Source organism: Gobius niger, assembly GCF_951799975.1.
Source record: "Gobius niger genome assembly, chromosome: 3".
Lineage (NCBI taxonomy): Eukaryota > Metazoa > Chordata > Actinopteri > Gobiiformes > Gobiidae > Gobius > Gobius niger.
The window spans coordinates 19,946,064-19,962,167 of record NC_136854.1 but is presented as its reverse complement, the minus strand read 5'-3'; positions in this window follow the sequence as shown (position 1 = coordinate 19,962,167).

The following is a 16,104-nucleotide window of genomic DNA, read 5'->3' as shown; positions in this document are numbered from 1 at the left end:
CAAGCAAAGCGACATGGATTAGATTCATCAAAAGATACTTGCTGTAGACATACAACGCATGACACCCCCCTTCCTCTCCCCAAAAAAGTTGCCACCTGGATTTAACTGTTGCTGCAGTTGGTCAGGTAGGTCTAGGTTCGGCCACAATACGAGCCCAAAGATTGAGATCAGCGGACTACCTGTACATCTTGGATGACCAGGTTATTCCAAGAATGGATTTCTTCATCCCTGATGGTTTAGGCATATTCCAAGATTATCGTTCTCACACATGGATCGGCCACCCATTGGGAATCTTTGGGATGTGCTGGAAAGGGCTTTGCAAAGTGGTCACACTCTCCTATCATCAATACAAGATCTTAGTGAATAATGAAAGCAACATTGGATCGTTTGACATTGCTGACGTTTACTGAAACAATGCCACTGCAAATGTGGGCTCAAATCAAAGCTAAAGGTGTCGCAGTCCAGCCTCTGGCCTATCTTAACAACTCGCCTTACAGACTACACTCCATGCAGTTTGGCTTCAGAGCCAACCATTCCACCGACCCTGCCACTTGTTTTTTATTTTTATTTGAAGGGGTGTAGTGGCGCTGTCTTCCTGGACTTGAAAACTCATTAGCCATGGCGTTCTCATCTCGAAACTATCGCGGTTCAACTTCTCACCTGATGCTGTACTTTGGATAAAATCATATCTAGATCACAGAACACAAACTGTCAGGGTCAAAAATGAATTGTCCTGTCATTTTGCTAATGTATATTGCAGTAGAGAAGATCAGTCAAGAAAGTTCATCTAACAGTTAAACTAAATCGTGCAAATTTTATGTATATGACAGAGTTTGAAAGTCTGTCATATTGTGTCAGCAGTTGGTCTCAGTAAAACGAGCCTGAAACCAATATAATCTTAACCTGACAAGAGCCAGATTGATATTACAGTGCCATCTAGATTGATGCCAGTGCAAACGTTAATTGCACTGTAATATCAGTGCCATTAAGCGCTGGCTTGAATCGTTCGGGTAGAGGTTGCACGTTTGGAGCTGCTGATTGGTTCAAGAAAAGTTATGTGTGTTTGTGTCATGTGTGGCAGAATACCTCGTGTTTTTTAGTGACCCCGGCATTGTTAAACAGCATCTTTGTTGCCAGAACCAATTTTGGTTCTGTCCAAACAGTGAAAGCGGGAGCGGTACAAGATGGATTCTCGTGTGTTTGTAAACTCACAAATACCATAAATTCAACTTGCTGGCAAGGTAAATCTAATCCGTCTTTAAGCAGGATCTGAAAGTCATAGACATGAAACCTTTTTGTCATCACCACTGTAGTGTATTGCATAAATATAATCTGGTCAACTGGAAAATGTTTGAATGGTTGAATGTTTGAATTTCAAGATGCTAATCTGTTTTTTAAAATCCCCACCACCACTTTCTAATAGTTTAAACCTGAGCTTGAGACAAACTGGATCCACTACCTCAAATAACCTGTCCCTCAGGAAAAGCGCTGGTCGGGCTTCTCGATGAGGGCAGTCCAGTTTTGGAACACTATCCCTTCTCATATACAGTACGCAGTGTTGATATATTTAGACCTTTAACAGTATGCCAAAATCATGGTCACTCGAGAATCAAACTTGTGTACGCAACCATTCATGTCTTTTATATTCTCCTGCTGCTTTAGTTATTATTGTGTATTGTTTGCTGCTGGCAATCTACTGTACATATTTCCCAGGAACTACGGCTGAAAGCTATAGCTTTATAGATTAAAGTGGCACATTTAGAGAAATGTTGATTATTGAGCATTATTCCTGTTCAAAAAAACGAATAACATAATAAATACAGATACAGTCCAATGATTAAGTGTGTGACCTTTTTTGGTGTAGTATGTAGTATTAGAATTGAAAACAACACAGTTTATCTAATAATACAAATTCTAGGCTTATTCCTACCCTATCTTCTTTTTTTAATATGGGGTATGTATGTAGAAGTCACCTGCTCAATCAGAGCCTGCAAAAATGTAGACAATATGTCAATCATAAAACATAGGACGTTTTATCACTTCACTGGCGGCAGTAGCGCAGGGGTCAGCGCTCGTGCTTCACAGCTAGAAGGTCCCGTATTTGATCCAGAGGTGGGGCCTTTCTGTGTGGAGTTTGCATGTTCTCCCCATGTCTGCATGGGTTTCTTCCAGGTACTCTGTTTTCCTCTGCCACTAAAAACATGTACAATAGGGATGAATGATGTGCAGAGGTACCTTTAGTGCAGATGTGTTCAGTCACAATAGCGCTTCTGTCAGTCAACCCAAGGGGCAACTGAAGCTACATACTGTACGTAGATTTCAAATCTAGGAGACTAAGTAAAAGCGCTTTGGGCACTATGAAAATAAACTTTTATTCCACTGCAATATATGTATCTCTTTGTCACATGAACTCCAACAATATTCAGCGTGGACAATGTGCCTACAAAAATTCAACAATATCCTGCATGGGGAGTGCTTCCAGGCATGTCCGACTCCCATCAGGGATCTTAGGATCTAGGACACACTGGAATGTCTCACGGCTGGCCTTGGGTCCCCGTGGAGGAGCAGTGTAGGAGAAGGCCGTGAGTCTCTGCTTAGACTGCTGCTCCTGGAACCTGCCTGCAGAAGTGACAAAAGAAAGATCACTGATGGGCTTACTAGAGGCAACTGGCTCATAGACTAGGGCTCTCCGGACATCCGGGGAATTTCCGAGATTTCCGGATGTGTAGAGGAAAACATGCATTTACTATTTTGTATATTCTCATCTGTTGTCCACTCTTGTTATTGTTATTTGTTTTAACATGATGTGATCACTGTTCTCACTCCTGTCTGTACATAGTCTGTATATCGTGTCTCTGTATGTTTTTACTAACTCGTGTGTAACATCAACCTGCCAGGGGGTCTGCAGATGGAAATTAGCCTAAGGCTATAATCTGGCATATTTACATTTGTAAAAATGTTCATTAATATGTATTGTCCCTCCTTTTCAAATAAATAAATAAAAAAACAAAAACAAAAAAAACAATATATTTGATAGCGATTTTACCTGTGACATATTGTGTACGATAACTTGAATCTTTCTCAGTAAATCATGCCTAAAAGCTATTTTCTCATAATGGTTTCCAAAAGTGGTGACAATATTCAAAAACATATGCATGATGTTGGCCAGTAGAAAGCACTTTCAGCCAAAAAAAATAATGTGGCAGGTTTGTGAATCCAATCACTGTCTAATAATGATCAGGGAAAACATTTGGACACTTTCTTTCAAAATCTGCCCTCGAACTGAAATAGAATAAGAGAATAACATGAACTCAGCCTATTGCATGTCTTTTTAGTAGGGCTGGGACTTTTTTCAATTAATTACAATTAATTCATTACATAAGGCTTAGTGCGATTAAAAACATTAATTGAAATTAATCGCACTTCAGTTTCAACACTTCAGTTTCTTTTTTTCCCTGCAGACGTTGCTTAGGCACAAACAACACGTAAAGCCAAAAACAATTTGAGTGTCAAAGTTGTTTAATCACACAATTAAGCACAAACATAAACCTTAAAGAGGGGGTATTATGCTTTTTTCAATCACATAGCACCAGTCTATAGCACACTACAATGATGATGAAACCTTCTGTTGGTCTGTAAATGCTGTAAATTAGAATAACTGCCTTGTATAAAATTGCTCTCTCAAAATGGCTGTAGTGAATGTCTTGAAATAGGCCTCTGTCTCTTTAAGAACCTCTGACCCTTTCAGACACGCCCCCTCCACTCGCTGTCTGTGGCATCAGTGGGGAGGGGGTTCTGCTGAGGAGCAGTGGTTGGTTACTCGGCTGGTGACGAAAGCTCGGAGGCGTCTCCAGGAGGTGGGGGCGTTCCTAGGAGGACTCAGGCAAACCTATCCCTAAAATGGCTGCCATCAGAGTTTTTACAGATTACTCAAAAATACGTGATTGTGCCAAGGCAACACTTCAGGCATGTTTTTAATGAGGGAATGACATAACATGATGTAAAGCTTGAAAAAGTCCATTTTGCATAATACCCCCCCTTTAAAAAGATCATTCTCCAAAAAGTGTTTGAAATGTTCACACAGGCCTCACATCTCCACGTCAGATGAGTTCAAATGCCGGAAAATACAAAGAAGCATCTAAAATATACCTCTAAAATATACAACCCCTAAATAAATGATGCTTAGATGCGACTAATTGCGATTAATTGATTACAAAGGCCATAATTAACTCGATTAAAAATGTTTAATCGAGTCCCACCACTACTTTTTAGTTTTTGCTTGTATTTTTCCCCATAGATTTAATAATTGTTTTTTTTCCCATGTTACTTTTTCAAAGCTGCTGAGGCCTTTCCCACGTCACACAAAGTCATGAAGTCATTCATGTTCAAGGGCAATGATGCTAATTGCTAGCAAAGCCGCCGAGAGTTTGAAAAATGAAAAAGCCCCTTGTCGTGATTGGTTTGGTGTTATTACGTTCATTTGCCTACAGAACTTATTAATTTGTCAAATTAAAGAAGGACTTTCGTAATATGCTTATAACTTACTGTACATCGCAGTTGGCTAGCTCCAGGGCTGCCAACTTTTCACCAAACTCTGGAGTGAGACTTTGGTCGGTCCCGAGCTGGGGGGCCTTTTTCATGGCGATAGTGTCTCGTAATCGTATTAAGTTCTAACACACCCTCCAAAAGTCTACGTTTAACATGACTGAGCACATCAGGAGCTGCATGATGGATCAGAGGGGCTTTGGTTCCACCCCACATGACCATCAGAACCTATTGAAAGTGTGGGAGGGCACTCTGAAGGGGGGGTTTGGGGGTCCTCCCCCAAGAATTTTTTTATAATTCAGATATGATTTCCTGCAATCTGGTGCATTTTAGATAAATAATAATTGTAGCTGGTCTATTTACTGGTGTTAAAGAATTATATTTCTGGGCCCCTTTCAAATTGGGGCCTCTCAGCAAATGCCCAGAGGCCCCTTCTTCGCTACAGCCCTGCCAAAAGGTACAATGACACAATGTCTGTTTCTCTGAGTCACTCATTCCAATTATTACCAACAAAAAGCAGCACAAGCTTTAGAAAATATGAACATTTGATCCCTGTATTTTGCAGTATGTTAGAGCAAGTTTGATGATTAAACTTTGAATGATTATTCAATGTAAGAACTGCTTTTTCTCTGCCTCTCTCTCCCTCGCGCAAGAGGGGAAAAAAAACCGTAAATAAAAGAGGTTTAGCTTCAGCGCGATCTCCGCTGTAACCGTTGTTTATTATTTCATTAGGACTTTTATTTCTCAAACTCGTTGCCTTATGCTCCTCACTTTGAGCTCCTCGTGGGGCAGCAGCGGCGGAGGTGACCGGGGCGGAGGAGGCATAGGCGCGGTGATGTCGCTTCGGAGGCGGCCAGGAGTGGAGTGAGCTGAGTGAACAGGTGGAGGATGTGAGTGTCGGGGCTCCTGTATCCGCCTCTCACAGAACCCACGCGCCTTTTTCTCTCCCATGGCCCGGGAGAGCTGGCGCTGGGAGCGTTCGGCGCGCTCTCTCTCTCGCTGTTTCTCCGGAGCCGCGCTCAAAATGAGCCGTTCTCCGCGAACCCGTTTCTTATCACATCACTAGAGCCGCCGACAGACACACAAACACACGCCAGAGGAGCCGTGGGCAGGCACACAGACAAAATAAAGCGTCTGCAGCCGCTCACTGCAAAAAGTCAGGGATGATTTTTAGTTGAGCGTGTGATATGAGGAGTGTGGCGTGAGAGCGTGTGAAGGCACTCAAATGCGTGTGTCTCACGGTGAAACCGTGAGAGTTGGCAGCCCTGTAGCTCTAGTGGACTGTGGCCTAAAGCGGCATAGATTTAGTCAGGGCTCCAGAGTGACACCAACTTAGGTACAGGTGAGTTAATTACACCTAAAAATGTAATTTGTACAACTAAATATTTTCAGGGGTTGCACCGGGTCAGATTCTCATAATTCAGGTTGTGAAAGTAGTAGTGAGCGAGTTCTTCAAACTTTTTTTTAGAACAGAGCTGATTCGTATTTTAACATGATTTTTAATGTATTTTGTAAACTGATATAGCCAATGTAATGATATGGCAATTTTCATAGGCCTTAGATATAAAGAAGAGGGAACATTTTAAAAAGGTTGGACTAAACACCAGTGTTAATTTCGTCGACTAAAATATTTAGTCTTAATTTTAGTCAAAGTGATATTTTTCCCGACTAAAATAGGACTAAAACTAAATTAAAACTTTCTCATGAGACTAAAACTATGACTAAAATGTCCAGATATTTTAGTCGACTAAAATAAGACTAAATAAAAATGAAAAGGAGAGACTAAAATCATCCAAACTTCTATTGACCGTCTGAAAAAGCCTCATATCATGTAAATTCACTGCCAAAGGATCAACTCCGAGCTTTATTCATGTGGGAGAAGCTCCATGAAGTCGAGGACCACGATTAAATATGATTATAATGAATATTATAAATATAAGTCGACTAAATTAGTCTTCATTTTAGTCGACTAAATTGACATGCAATTTTAGTCGACTAAAACTAGACTAAAATTGAAAAGTTTTTTTGGACTAAATCTTGACTAAAATTAAATTACATTTTAGTCAAAAGACTAAAACTAAAATAAAATATGTTGTCAAAATTAACACTGCTAAACACAGGGCTATGTCCGACAGTGTTGCCATATCTTTGTCTTTTTAGATGTTCTACCTTGTGGACGGCCAGAAACAGAAGTGAATATGAGGTCAAAGGAAGAAAGGACAATGGTTGTTCGCAGGTGAGCTCTTCTTCTAGGCACCGCACACATTTGCACGTGCATGATTAGCCCAGTTACACCGGATACTTATACTGCAATTATCAACAGGATCAATTATCACTAGAACATATATTTAGCTGAATAAAATGTATAATCACACAATGCTGTTTTATGTTAAGGACTGTAGTAAAATCAACACATGAAGCTAAACGGATTTAGAAGATCTGAGTGGAATAGAAAATCTCATTTCTGAGCTAAAGCACCACTTACTGCTCAAACAGAGGAACTGCACTTAAGGTAGGCTCATGCTTCATTTCTCCTGCACATATATAGTACAGTATTACATTTAGACACATACTGTCATTGTGGTGTTTAAGTTGTTACAATACAATCGTTGTTGACGTCATTGTAAAGTAAAACCTAATACTGTTCAGAAAACAAAATGTTGATGGGTTTAGTCATTACATTCTATTATGTTTTATTGTCCTTAACAACTAGTATCAAATTTGAAAAGGAAATAATTGTCAGTCACCTTAAGTCTGTCACCTTAAGACGATATTCAACAGTTTTATAGCACTTACTTTGCATTTTTTATGAGCTGGAACATAGAACATTAAGTTGTCAAAAGGGCCATAATTCATCACTTGTACAACTGCCAAATTATTCATGCCAAATGTCAACATCCTTCTCACTAATTTCTCCACTGTTTTAAAAGGCGAAGAAGTGATTGAAACACGGTGTGCCTGTGCAGCGATTAAGTGGTCAATTATAAATAACATATGGCATTAGTCTCCTTCTTCTATTAAAAACGATAACTTTTGCGATGTGCAAACAAGCTCTCGTGTTGATAATGTAACACAGTGATCGTGATTAAGCCTACTTATGTGATGCTGGAGGACTCTCAGTGGATGTCATGGCATGCAACCAGCAGTCTGAGAGCTGATTTCTATTAACATTTAAATCAGATTATTAGTTATAGTCTCCGCTAGGTCCTGTGCTTGTAAAATTAGACAAAACATCCACTGATTGTCTGCAGTTTTTTTTTTTTTCCAGTAACAGCTGACAACTTAAAGGTGCATGTCGAGAATTGCCCTGGTTATAATTAAAAGCAGTTTTTAAAAAAAAAGGAGAAAAAAAAAAGAAAGCCAAACCTGTTACATCAATCTCTGGGCCTTGTACGCCCTCTACATCCAGCAGTGACAGGGAAAGACTGACACACAAAGGCTTAAAAACTCTTTCCCTCGGGAGATTTTGATAGGATGAATATGGCGCCGGGCCGCTCTCCCCTTCTCTCCTCGCGTCAAGAACCGTGGCAAATTTAGACCAAACACCTTTATCCGTCCCTCCTTATTCATATTTATGAGGAGTGACTGACAAACTCATTGTCTGTAATTACAGTGTGGTGAACCTTCATTGTCTTTAGATTGGTAGAGACTGAGACGTGCTGTGCTCGGGCTTACTGCGCTAATGCAAACCTCTTCCATGTAGATATTATTAGTCACTCTTCGCTTAGCAACCACAACACATGTCCAGTATTTTTTTTTTTTTCTTCCTTCTCTCTTCTGCACAATGAATCGTTTTGGTGTTTTCGGTTTGTTTTTTTGCGTCAGACTTTATTTCATTTCAATGTTTTTTTTTCCAAAGGTGCAGGAAAGGCAAGTTTCAGTCCTATTATTAGTTATATATTTTCTGGTATTCACAGCATTTCCATTGCTCTATTATGACGAGTCTTGCCCAGAGGTTAGTTAGTGCCAGAAGTCTAGTGATTGATTCAAATCAATAGGTCATGTTGGACCATCTGACTGGCTTGTAAGCGCGATTGATTGTGCATGGATTACATTGGATGGGGGATCTCCTAGGGCTGACGGGGTACGGGCGCAGTGGGAGCTTTGAACAGCAGGGGGCACCAGTAATAAGCAAGCATTAGCTGATGTTATTAGAGGACTACAGTGTGTGTTACCTTCTAGAAATTGAACAAGGAAAAATATGAATATCAGATTACGATGTATCTTACAGCCCTGGCTATAGTCCTGTACCGGAGGTTCAAAGTTAGTACAATAGTGATTAATATACTACTACATAATAGTGGGTTTTATTTGATTTTGTTGTAAATACTCACTAAATCTTTTTTTTTTTGTACCAACAGCTCTGAGACCACACCGGGGGCACAATGACAGGCAGTCTGGCTTCCTCGCAAGATTAGAAATTCTTGCTACATCAGTAAGTCAAATGGGCTTAGGCTGTCTGTTAACACTTGGTGTAGCACAATGGAGCAACATAGAAGCCTGCAGGAGCCCAGCCAATATCAATATATCACCTCAAGTGCCAATTATACTCATTAAAAGGATAAAATGGGCACAAACTGCAGGCTAACAGCTTGGAAATCATTATCACATTCACTATATGCAACTAGACTGTAAGTGTGCAGTTTATTAACAAGCAGTCCAGCTATGAAAATGAGCGTGCGCGCTGTCAGGGTGGGAGGCCAAACAATAACAAATAATTTGGCTTAGTCGAGAGAGACTTATTGCGATACTGAGGATAACTTTTCGAATTGGCATAAGACAGCCAGTCCGATTAACCTGTAAGACGTCGGAGTGTATATCCATTAGTTGTTGTGCAGAGTGAGAGATTTGTGGAACGTCATAAACTGGAAATAGATGCATTTGCAATCGAACTGCAACACGCAATCACGCACCCGCCATGTCAAAATGTCAGAGGATTTGTGTGATTTTTTTTTTTTTTTACGTTTTGGACCCTTGGGCATTTTATCCTCTGCTGCAAATCAGGCCACACGCTGTAAGGACTTTGAATATGGTGCTGCACGTAACACTAATAATAGGGGGCAAGGGATACTTTCAAAATGTATGTCAAGTTCCACACAGCGTTAAAGGTCTCTAATCAAAGGACGTGTGATTTCTAAACGGGACACGTTCACTGCTAAAGTAATAGCGGTACACAGATCTTATTGCACAGCGCGTGTATCACAATGACAACGATTACCCAGATCTCTGCGTTCTTAGCTTGAGCCACGGATGTTGCCATAGTAACGCGAGTATGTCTTATCAAGTACGGCCCTTGTGATTTTTTCCGCTGCAACTTATTTAGGCTGTTCACTGTAGGTATGACAACAGGCTATTGAGCTGTTGCATTTCATTTCCATGCTAATAGACTTAACAGCCCATTGTGTGTTATCTTAACCTCTGATCCCGCCTTGTCAAATCGTTGTCAGCTAATATTAAATTAGACAGGAAAAAGAGGCTCCTTCATGAAGAAGCTGGAAAAGGCTGGATGTTATAAATAGGCGTAATCCTGCTAGGAGCTAACTGTCTGTGTAATATCAAAACAGCCACATTTGAATGAACACACAGGATGATACAGGACTGAACTTGTATCATCGCCTGCCTTACAGAAGGGAAGCAGCTAACTTCAGTACAAAAAATATTATTGGTTTTATTCTGTATTGTAATAGCACAGAAATAAACATTGAAATGATAAGTATAGATAGAAATAGCATACAGAGAGAGCAAAGCTTCCCTTTGTGATTCAGATGTCTTTCATTTCTTTCATTTCCTCAGAACATTTCATAAAGATAATGTGATGCAGATCAAGTTGTTCATTGCTAAATCAAAGGGAAGTTTCACCCACAGAAACGTTTTTTTTTGTTCTTTAAAAAGCAACATCGATAAAGAAAGGCTTAATCACAGCACTTTCAATACAATTATAGGTATGTTGCATGGTAACATGGTCAAGTTGCACTTGTGTGAAAAATGTTCCAAACTGAACAGCCGTCTTCACTTGAACTGGAAGAACTGGGGTCACATTTGGATAAAAACGGCTGAAGCTGCAGTGAACTCAAAATAGTAGCAGTAGGCTGTGCAGATGTTAGTTCAAGCGCACTCATATTCTCTTGCTTTAAAGGCAGTATAGACAGACAACCTCTCAGCTCTTCTCTGTAATTCTAACACATTTTCATTTTGAGTGAAGAATGCTTTTTATGATTGGAGTGACACAGCCCCTTGTGCCGCGCTACACGTTGAACCTCTCATGAATCACATCTTTACTGTGTTGGGAGTTTTTGAATTGATTTTGTGGCTTGTGTGTCTTCCGGATCACCATATCAATGTCATATACTCAGAGTAAACAGCGCTACACGTTGATCTACAGTGTTTTCCGTGTAGAACATACGTGGTTTTGTTTGACACTTAGTAGCACGGACTTGTGGCAGATGCTTTTCCCTTTTTGAAAATAATGAGTCTGTGTGATGTTGGACCACTCTGCTCTGTAATGAGTGAAGTAGACTTTTCAGGAGACATGAAAGCGCAGCAGTGCACATGGACTCAGGTGAGGCCGAGACACCGCAGAGGCTTGCACGCTTTATCTACACACAAAATGATGACGGGGGCAATGGCGAAATCTACTAACCTTTAAACGTTTCACAAAAAGGCAAAGTATGATCAAATCCGACACAGAAGTAAATGAAAAAGATGTTCACATATCCGTAGCAACAAATTTGCAAACACTGGGAACATTGTACAGCATGTTCAGATGTGTTTTCAGACATAAACAGTGTCTGGTCAGTAATGTGATTCCTGACACAAAAAGACTTCGATCCAAATATATATTTTCTTCTTTGTATCGGTGGACTTGAACCCTTAGCGTTTGAACCTTCTGTCTAGGAGTAATCTGTCAGGAGATGTGAGGAATGCCAGTGGACTCTTTCTTGAATCATCTTGATGTTGATCTTGGAGAAATTGCTCAAAGAATAGGAGAAAACATGCAGACTCCCTGTACTGACCTTGCTCTTCGTTACTTTGCCGTATTGTACATTTCCTTTTAAAGTTGGGGGGGGGGGGGGGGGAAGCACAAAGGGACGTCTGCCTTCTTCTTATTTTGTTATAACCTGTTTTATATTTGCTTGTTATTCAGAAACTTAGCCACAAAGTCCATAAATGTTTCCCATCCCGAAGCAGCGTCTCCCCAATCAATCTGGTCCTCCTTCCTTAGACGCCGCTGTCAGTGGTGCCAGCAGAGGCACAAACACAGCGCTCGAGTGGGAGGAAAGGGAGAGCTGATGGTGATGGAAGGACCTGCATCTCTTTATTTATCGGCAGGCTGATAGGAAGCGCCCCAACCGTGATGAGGTTAATGTTTCCCCGGCGCCGAGGCCCCGGGACCACATGACGGTCGCCTCTGCCACCGGCCGGCGTGTGTGGTTAATGGTTAGCCGTAGCATCCTGCCACGAGGAAATGTGGCGGGGCTGACAATAGAAAGGCCTGCCTCAGCCTCCAGACTCTGTCACAATGCGTCTTCCCCAAAAGTTCCTGGTTCAGTTAATAGTTAATGGATGCGTCAATCTTTCAGGCCGACGGCAAGTATTAGTGCAGCAATACACAGACAGTGGGAGCCCAATGCTGATGCTGTAAACATATCTTGTTAACAGGAAGCGCACCCCGGGATGCCACTCAAGTGATTGACAGGACACAGATGACATTTTGTCCTTAGTCTTTGTTAATTAAGCAGTGAGCACTCGCTTTCTCGCTTGAAGCTATAGTAACTTTCCCATATACAGTGGCGGCTTCATAAAGTTTTTAGACCTATTTTAAATGTCTTTTTTTTATCATGTGGCACTCAGATTCTGAAATCATTTGCATTCATCTGTTCATTGTCAACAAAAATTAAAGAAAGAAATGTATAAAGTTTGGAAGGGAAAAGTATTCAAAAAGACAGACCCCATACATCAACTGTAGACTCAGCCCTTTGCACTCATGGTTGTGCTGGTTTTAAACATTCCTGTTGTGAATTCAATTTATTGCCCCTGATACACAGTAAATTTTATCTGGGCAATACATAGTGTCATTTTTTAAGAATAAAAATATTAGTTTGAACATTTACTGTATCAGACTTAGATAACACACACAATGACATAGGTAAGAATACTTCCTGAAGCCATTGTATTTGTCCATACCTTGAGTTAGTTTAAAACAGCTTTAACTGACCCTGAATAATTTACCTGAACTGTTTTAGAACTAGGGTCCCGCCCATCGCAAGGTTTCTGTTCCTGTTCATTTTTGACATTAGGATTATGAAGAAAGAAAGAGTTCAAAGGTATGACAGAGGCTAACCAGCTGTGGTGACTACTGACTATAAAACATTCAATTTTAATTAAAATGTCTATCTGAAACTTTACAAACAAAACAGTTATATAAGCATTTTGATGTATTTTCTTTCGCCTCATGCGGTAATATCCCATTAGCAAAAAAGGAATGTTGAACTACACTTTGACCACTTCAGATTCCTGCAGTATCAAGTAAATGTTAAATAGTCTGTTTTCCACCTACATCTGGCACTCAAAGCGCTATACAGCAAGTAACCACTCACCCATTCACTCTTTCATCCATACACCAATGTATGCAGACACTGGAGGCAAGGTGGGTGAAGTGTCTTGTCCAAGGACACACCGCCAATGTGCACATTCAGGAGGTGGGATTCGAACCCCAGACCGTGTTCTATCTGCGCCACTGCCGCCCCATAAGTGAGAAAGCATTATCTTCTCCCAATTTAAAATAGCAGTCGCCTATTTATAGTTAAAGTCATGATAATGTACAATATCCTTTTTCGAAAGAGTCAAGTAGTAGTAAAAAAGTAAATAAAACTCAATTGCCCAAACATTTTAAGGGCACCCAATACGACAGCTAGACGATTCTAGCCTTATACTGTATCTGGATAGGGGTATGCTCGGTGAACCCAAAACACTTATTAAATTTGATGTCAAAATGTTGGTCCGGCCGGTGTTATTTTCACCTTGAGGGCCTTGGAGGTCTGTACGTAATCATGCTGCACATTTTTAGCAGCAAATGTAGTCACACCAGCAGTTAACTAAAAGTATTGTTAATTCTCATGCTGATTGCTTACAACGCAGGAAAAGGGAGTTCAGGAGCTGCGGAGAAAGTGTTTTGCTTTTTAAATATCCACTGCTGATCTGAGTCATAAATATGAAAGGCTCATTTAAAGAGCTAAGAATCACAGGGGGGGCTGAACATGCCTCTGTAGGTTTGAGATCAGAGGCGGCTGGTATGTGATATATAGGCCCGGCTTTTAGGCTTGGGAAACATACTGTGGCACAGGCACCCCTGGGTGACCTCAGCATGGCTCCTATACACTCAGACAAGGAGACACGTCACTCCCCATGTGCCCCCCCCCCTCCAGCTCAAGGCGACAGTCCATCACTCGCTAAAAGCCACTTGGGGCCAGAGGTGGCTATTATGCCCTATAGAAGGGTAACGGTAAGAAGGGGAGGAGATCGGAAGGATGCGACTCCGGTGAAATGTACTTAATGCAGCAAAATAGGCACCATTACCTTAAGAATCGTTTCTGTAAGCACTATAAGGTGTTTAAGAAAATGCCGCAACCTATACAGCTTGATTATATTTGAAGTGCTTAGCTCCTTAACATCAACCCACTGCCATTTTATAAAAGATTAAAAAAAATATTCATTGGATATTACACCTAGCAGAACCATTGTACAGAGAAAACAATTTTTATGCACAACACTTTGGATGAAGCCTACAAAGCTTTCTGCAGCTGTCTTGTGCTAAAATGTGATAAGGAAACTGTTAAAAACTTGTTGCCAGTTTGGGTTACCCAGTCATACTGGACTGTTAACGGTACAGTGTATGGCTCAACAAACCAGACACAGCAGGTTACATTCATTCGTGCAGAATTCGGTTGTGTCTGAAGAATAACCCTTCAATGCAGAGTTAGGAGAAACAGGAGCATATATTTAAGGTAACAAGCTAAAAAATTACAACCTTTGTGTTTTGCAGGTGATGTATTTGTGATCCCCACTGAACCATCCTGTAAAGATGCTCCAATCCTTCTTCTTCTGGACGTTGGTTTGGCACAGACACATTGGTTTGGCATCCTATTACACAATGTTGTATAACGCTGTGTTGATAGTTTGTCTCTCAAAGAAAAGAAATGCGTTGGAAAAAATAGCTTTAGCTCACCATTACTTTTATGTAAATGGTTTGCAGCTGCATCCACAACAACTGTCATCCTTGTGAATTAGCTCGGATGTAAAAAAAAAAAAATAGGCTACTTCTTCTCTCTATACAGTGTTCAGCAGAAAATAAAATATCTTGCACACTAAACCCCCAGAACATAAAACATCAATAGCCTTTCTCTAACCAAGTGTTTATGCATGATAATGGTATTGGCTAACAATACATAGTACACTACATTGATTTAGAGAATACAAAGCTATTACCAGTTTTCACAGTGAGTTCAATTCTCTCTCCGAGACCGAGTACTACCCATATGTAGTTTTATATCAAATAGAAGACCTCTTTATGCTTTGCTTTTAGGCATAAATTCATATTACAACACGCTTCAGGCAGTGAAACAACTGTTGCAGCGCGGAAAGTAAAATCCGGTAATACTCAAGTAGCTACATTTTGCATACATTTCACAGTGCTTGAGAGAGTGATGCTTGATTTCTGATGGTTAATTTCCAAAGCACACTGTAGCTGGCACGGAGGCTGCTGTGCACATGCAAATCATTAGCCTGCCTTGACGGGAGGGTACACACTGTGTGAGCCCACTCATTTTATACTACAAGTCTTTATGTCCCAGCCTAGCCTTGTCTTCGTGTCTCTGATTCTGTCTTGGCAATGACAGACATGCAAATACACACACACACACACACACACACACACACACACACACACACACCGACCAGCTTCTTCTGGGGCTACAACACGCGCCGTTCCCTCAGACTTCGACACGTTCTTCCCGGCTTCTCTACGGGTGAGCCATCATTATCTAGAGAGAGTGCCAGTGTTTGGCCACAGTGCGCAGGCTGCTTCCCCGTCGTTGAACTGAAGAACCGAGACATAGGCTGCTGCAAGTGACACAGCTGTCATAGACATGCCTCATTACGGCCGTTGCAAATGTCAAGGCCCCAAAGTAATCATTCAGAACTCTACTGGACACACGCTAATTTATTGTACGGGAAGAGGGTAAACCAGTTGTCTACGTAGAGGAGTAAAATCGCCTTTTCATCTTCGGAGATAATCTGCAAGATGGCTGTATGCTAATGTGACAGCAGCAATCTGGATATTTGCAACAATGATAGACATTTTTTCCACACAAGCACAAAGTTCCTTCAGAGTCATTACTGTCACTCCAGGATGCTTTTAGTAACAGTGCACGGCTGAAATGCTGCAGATGATATGCAGCCGCCATATGAAGACATGTTTCCCTCCACTCGTCTAAACATAGGAACCGGACAGGTCATTGTTTCCAGAGCTTTGTTCACAGTGACACGAGTAAAGGTGTGTGG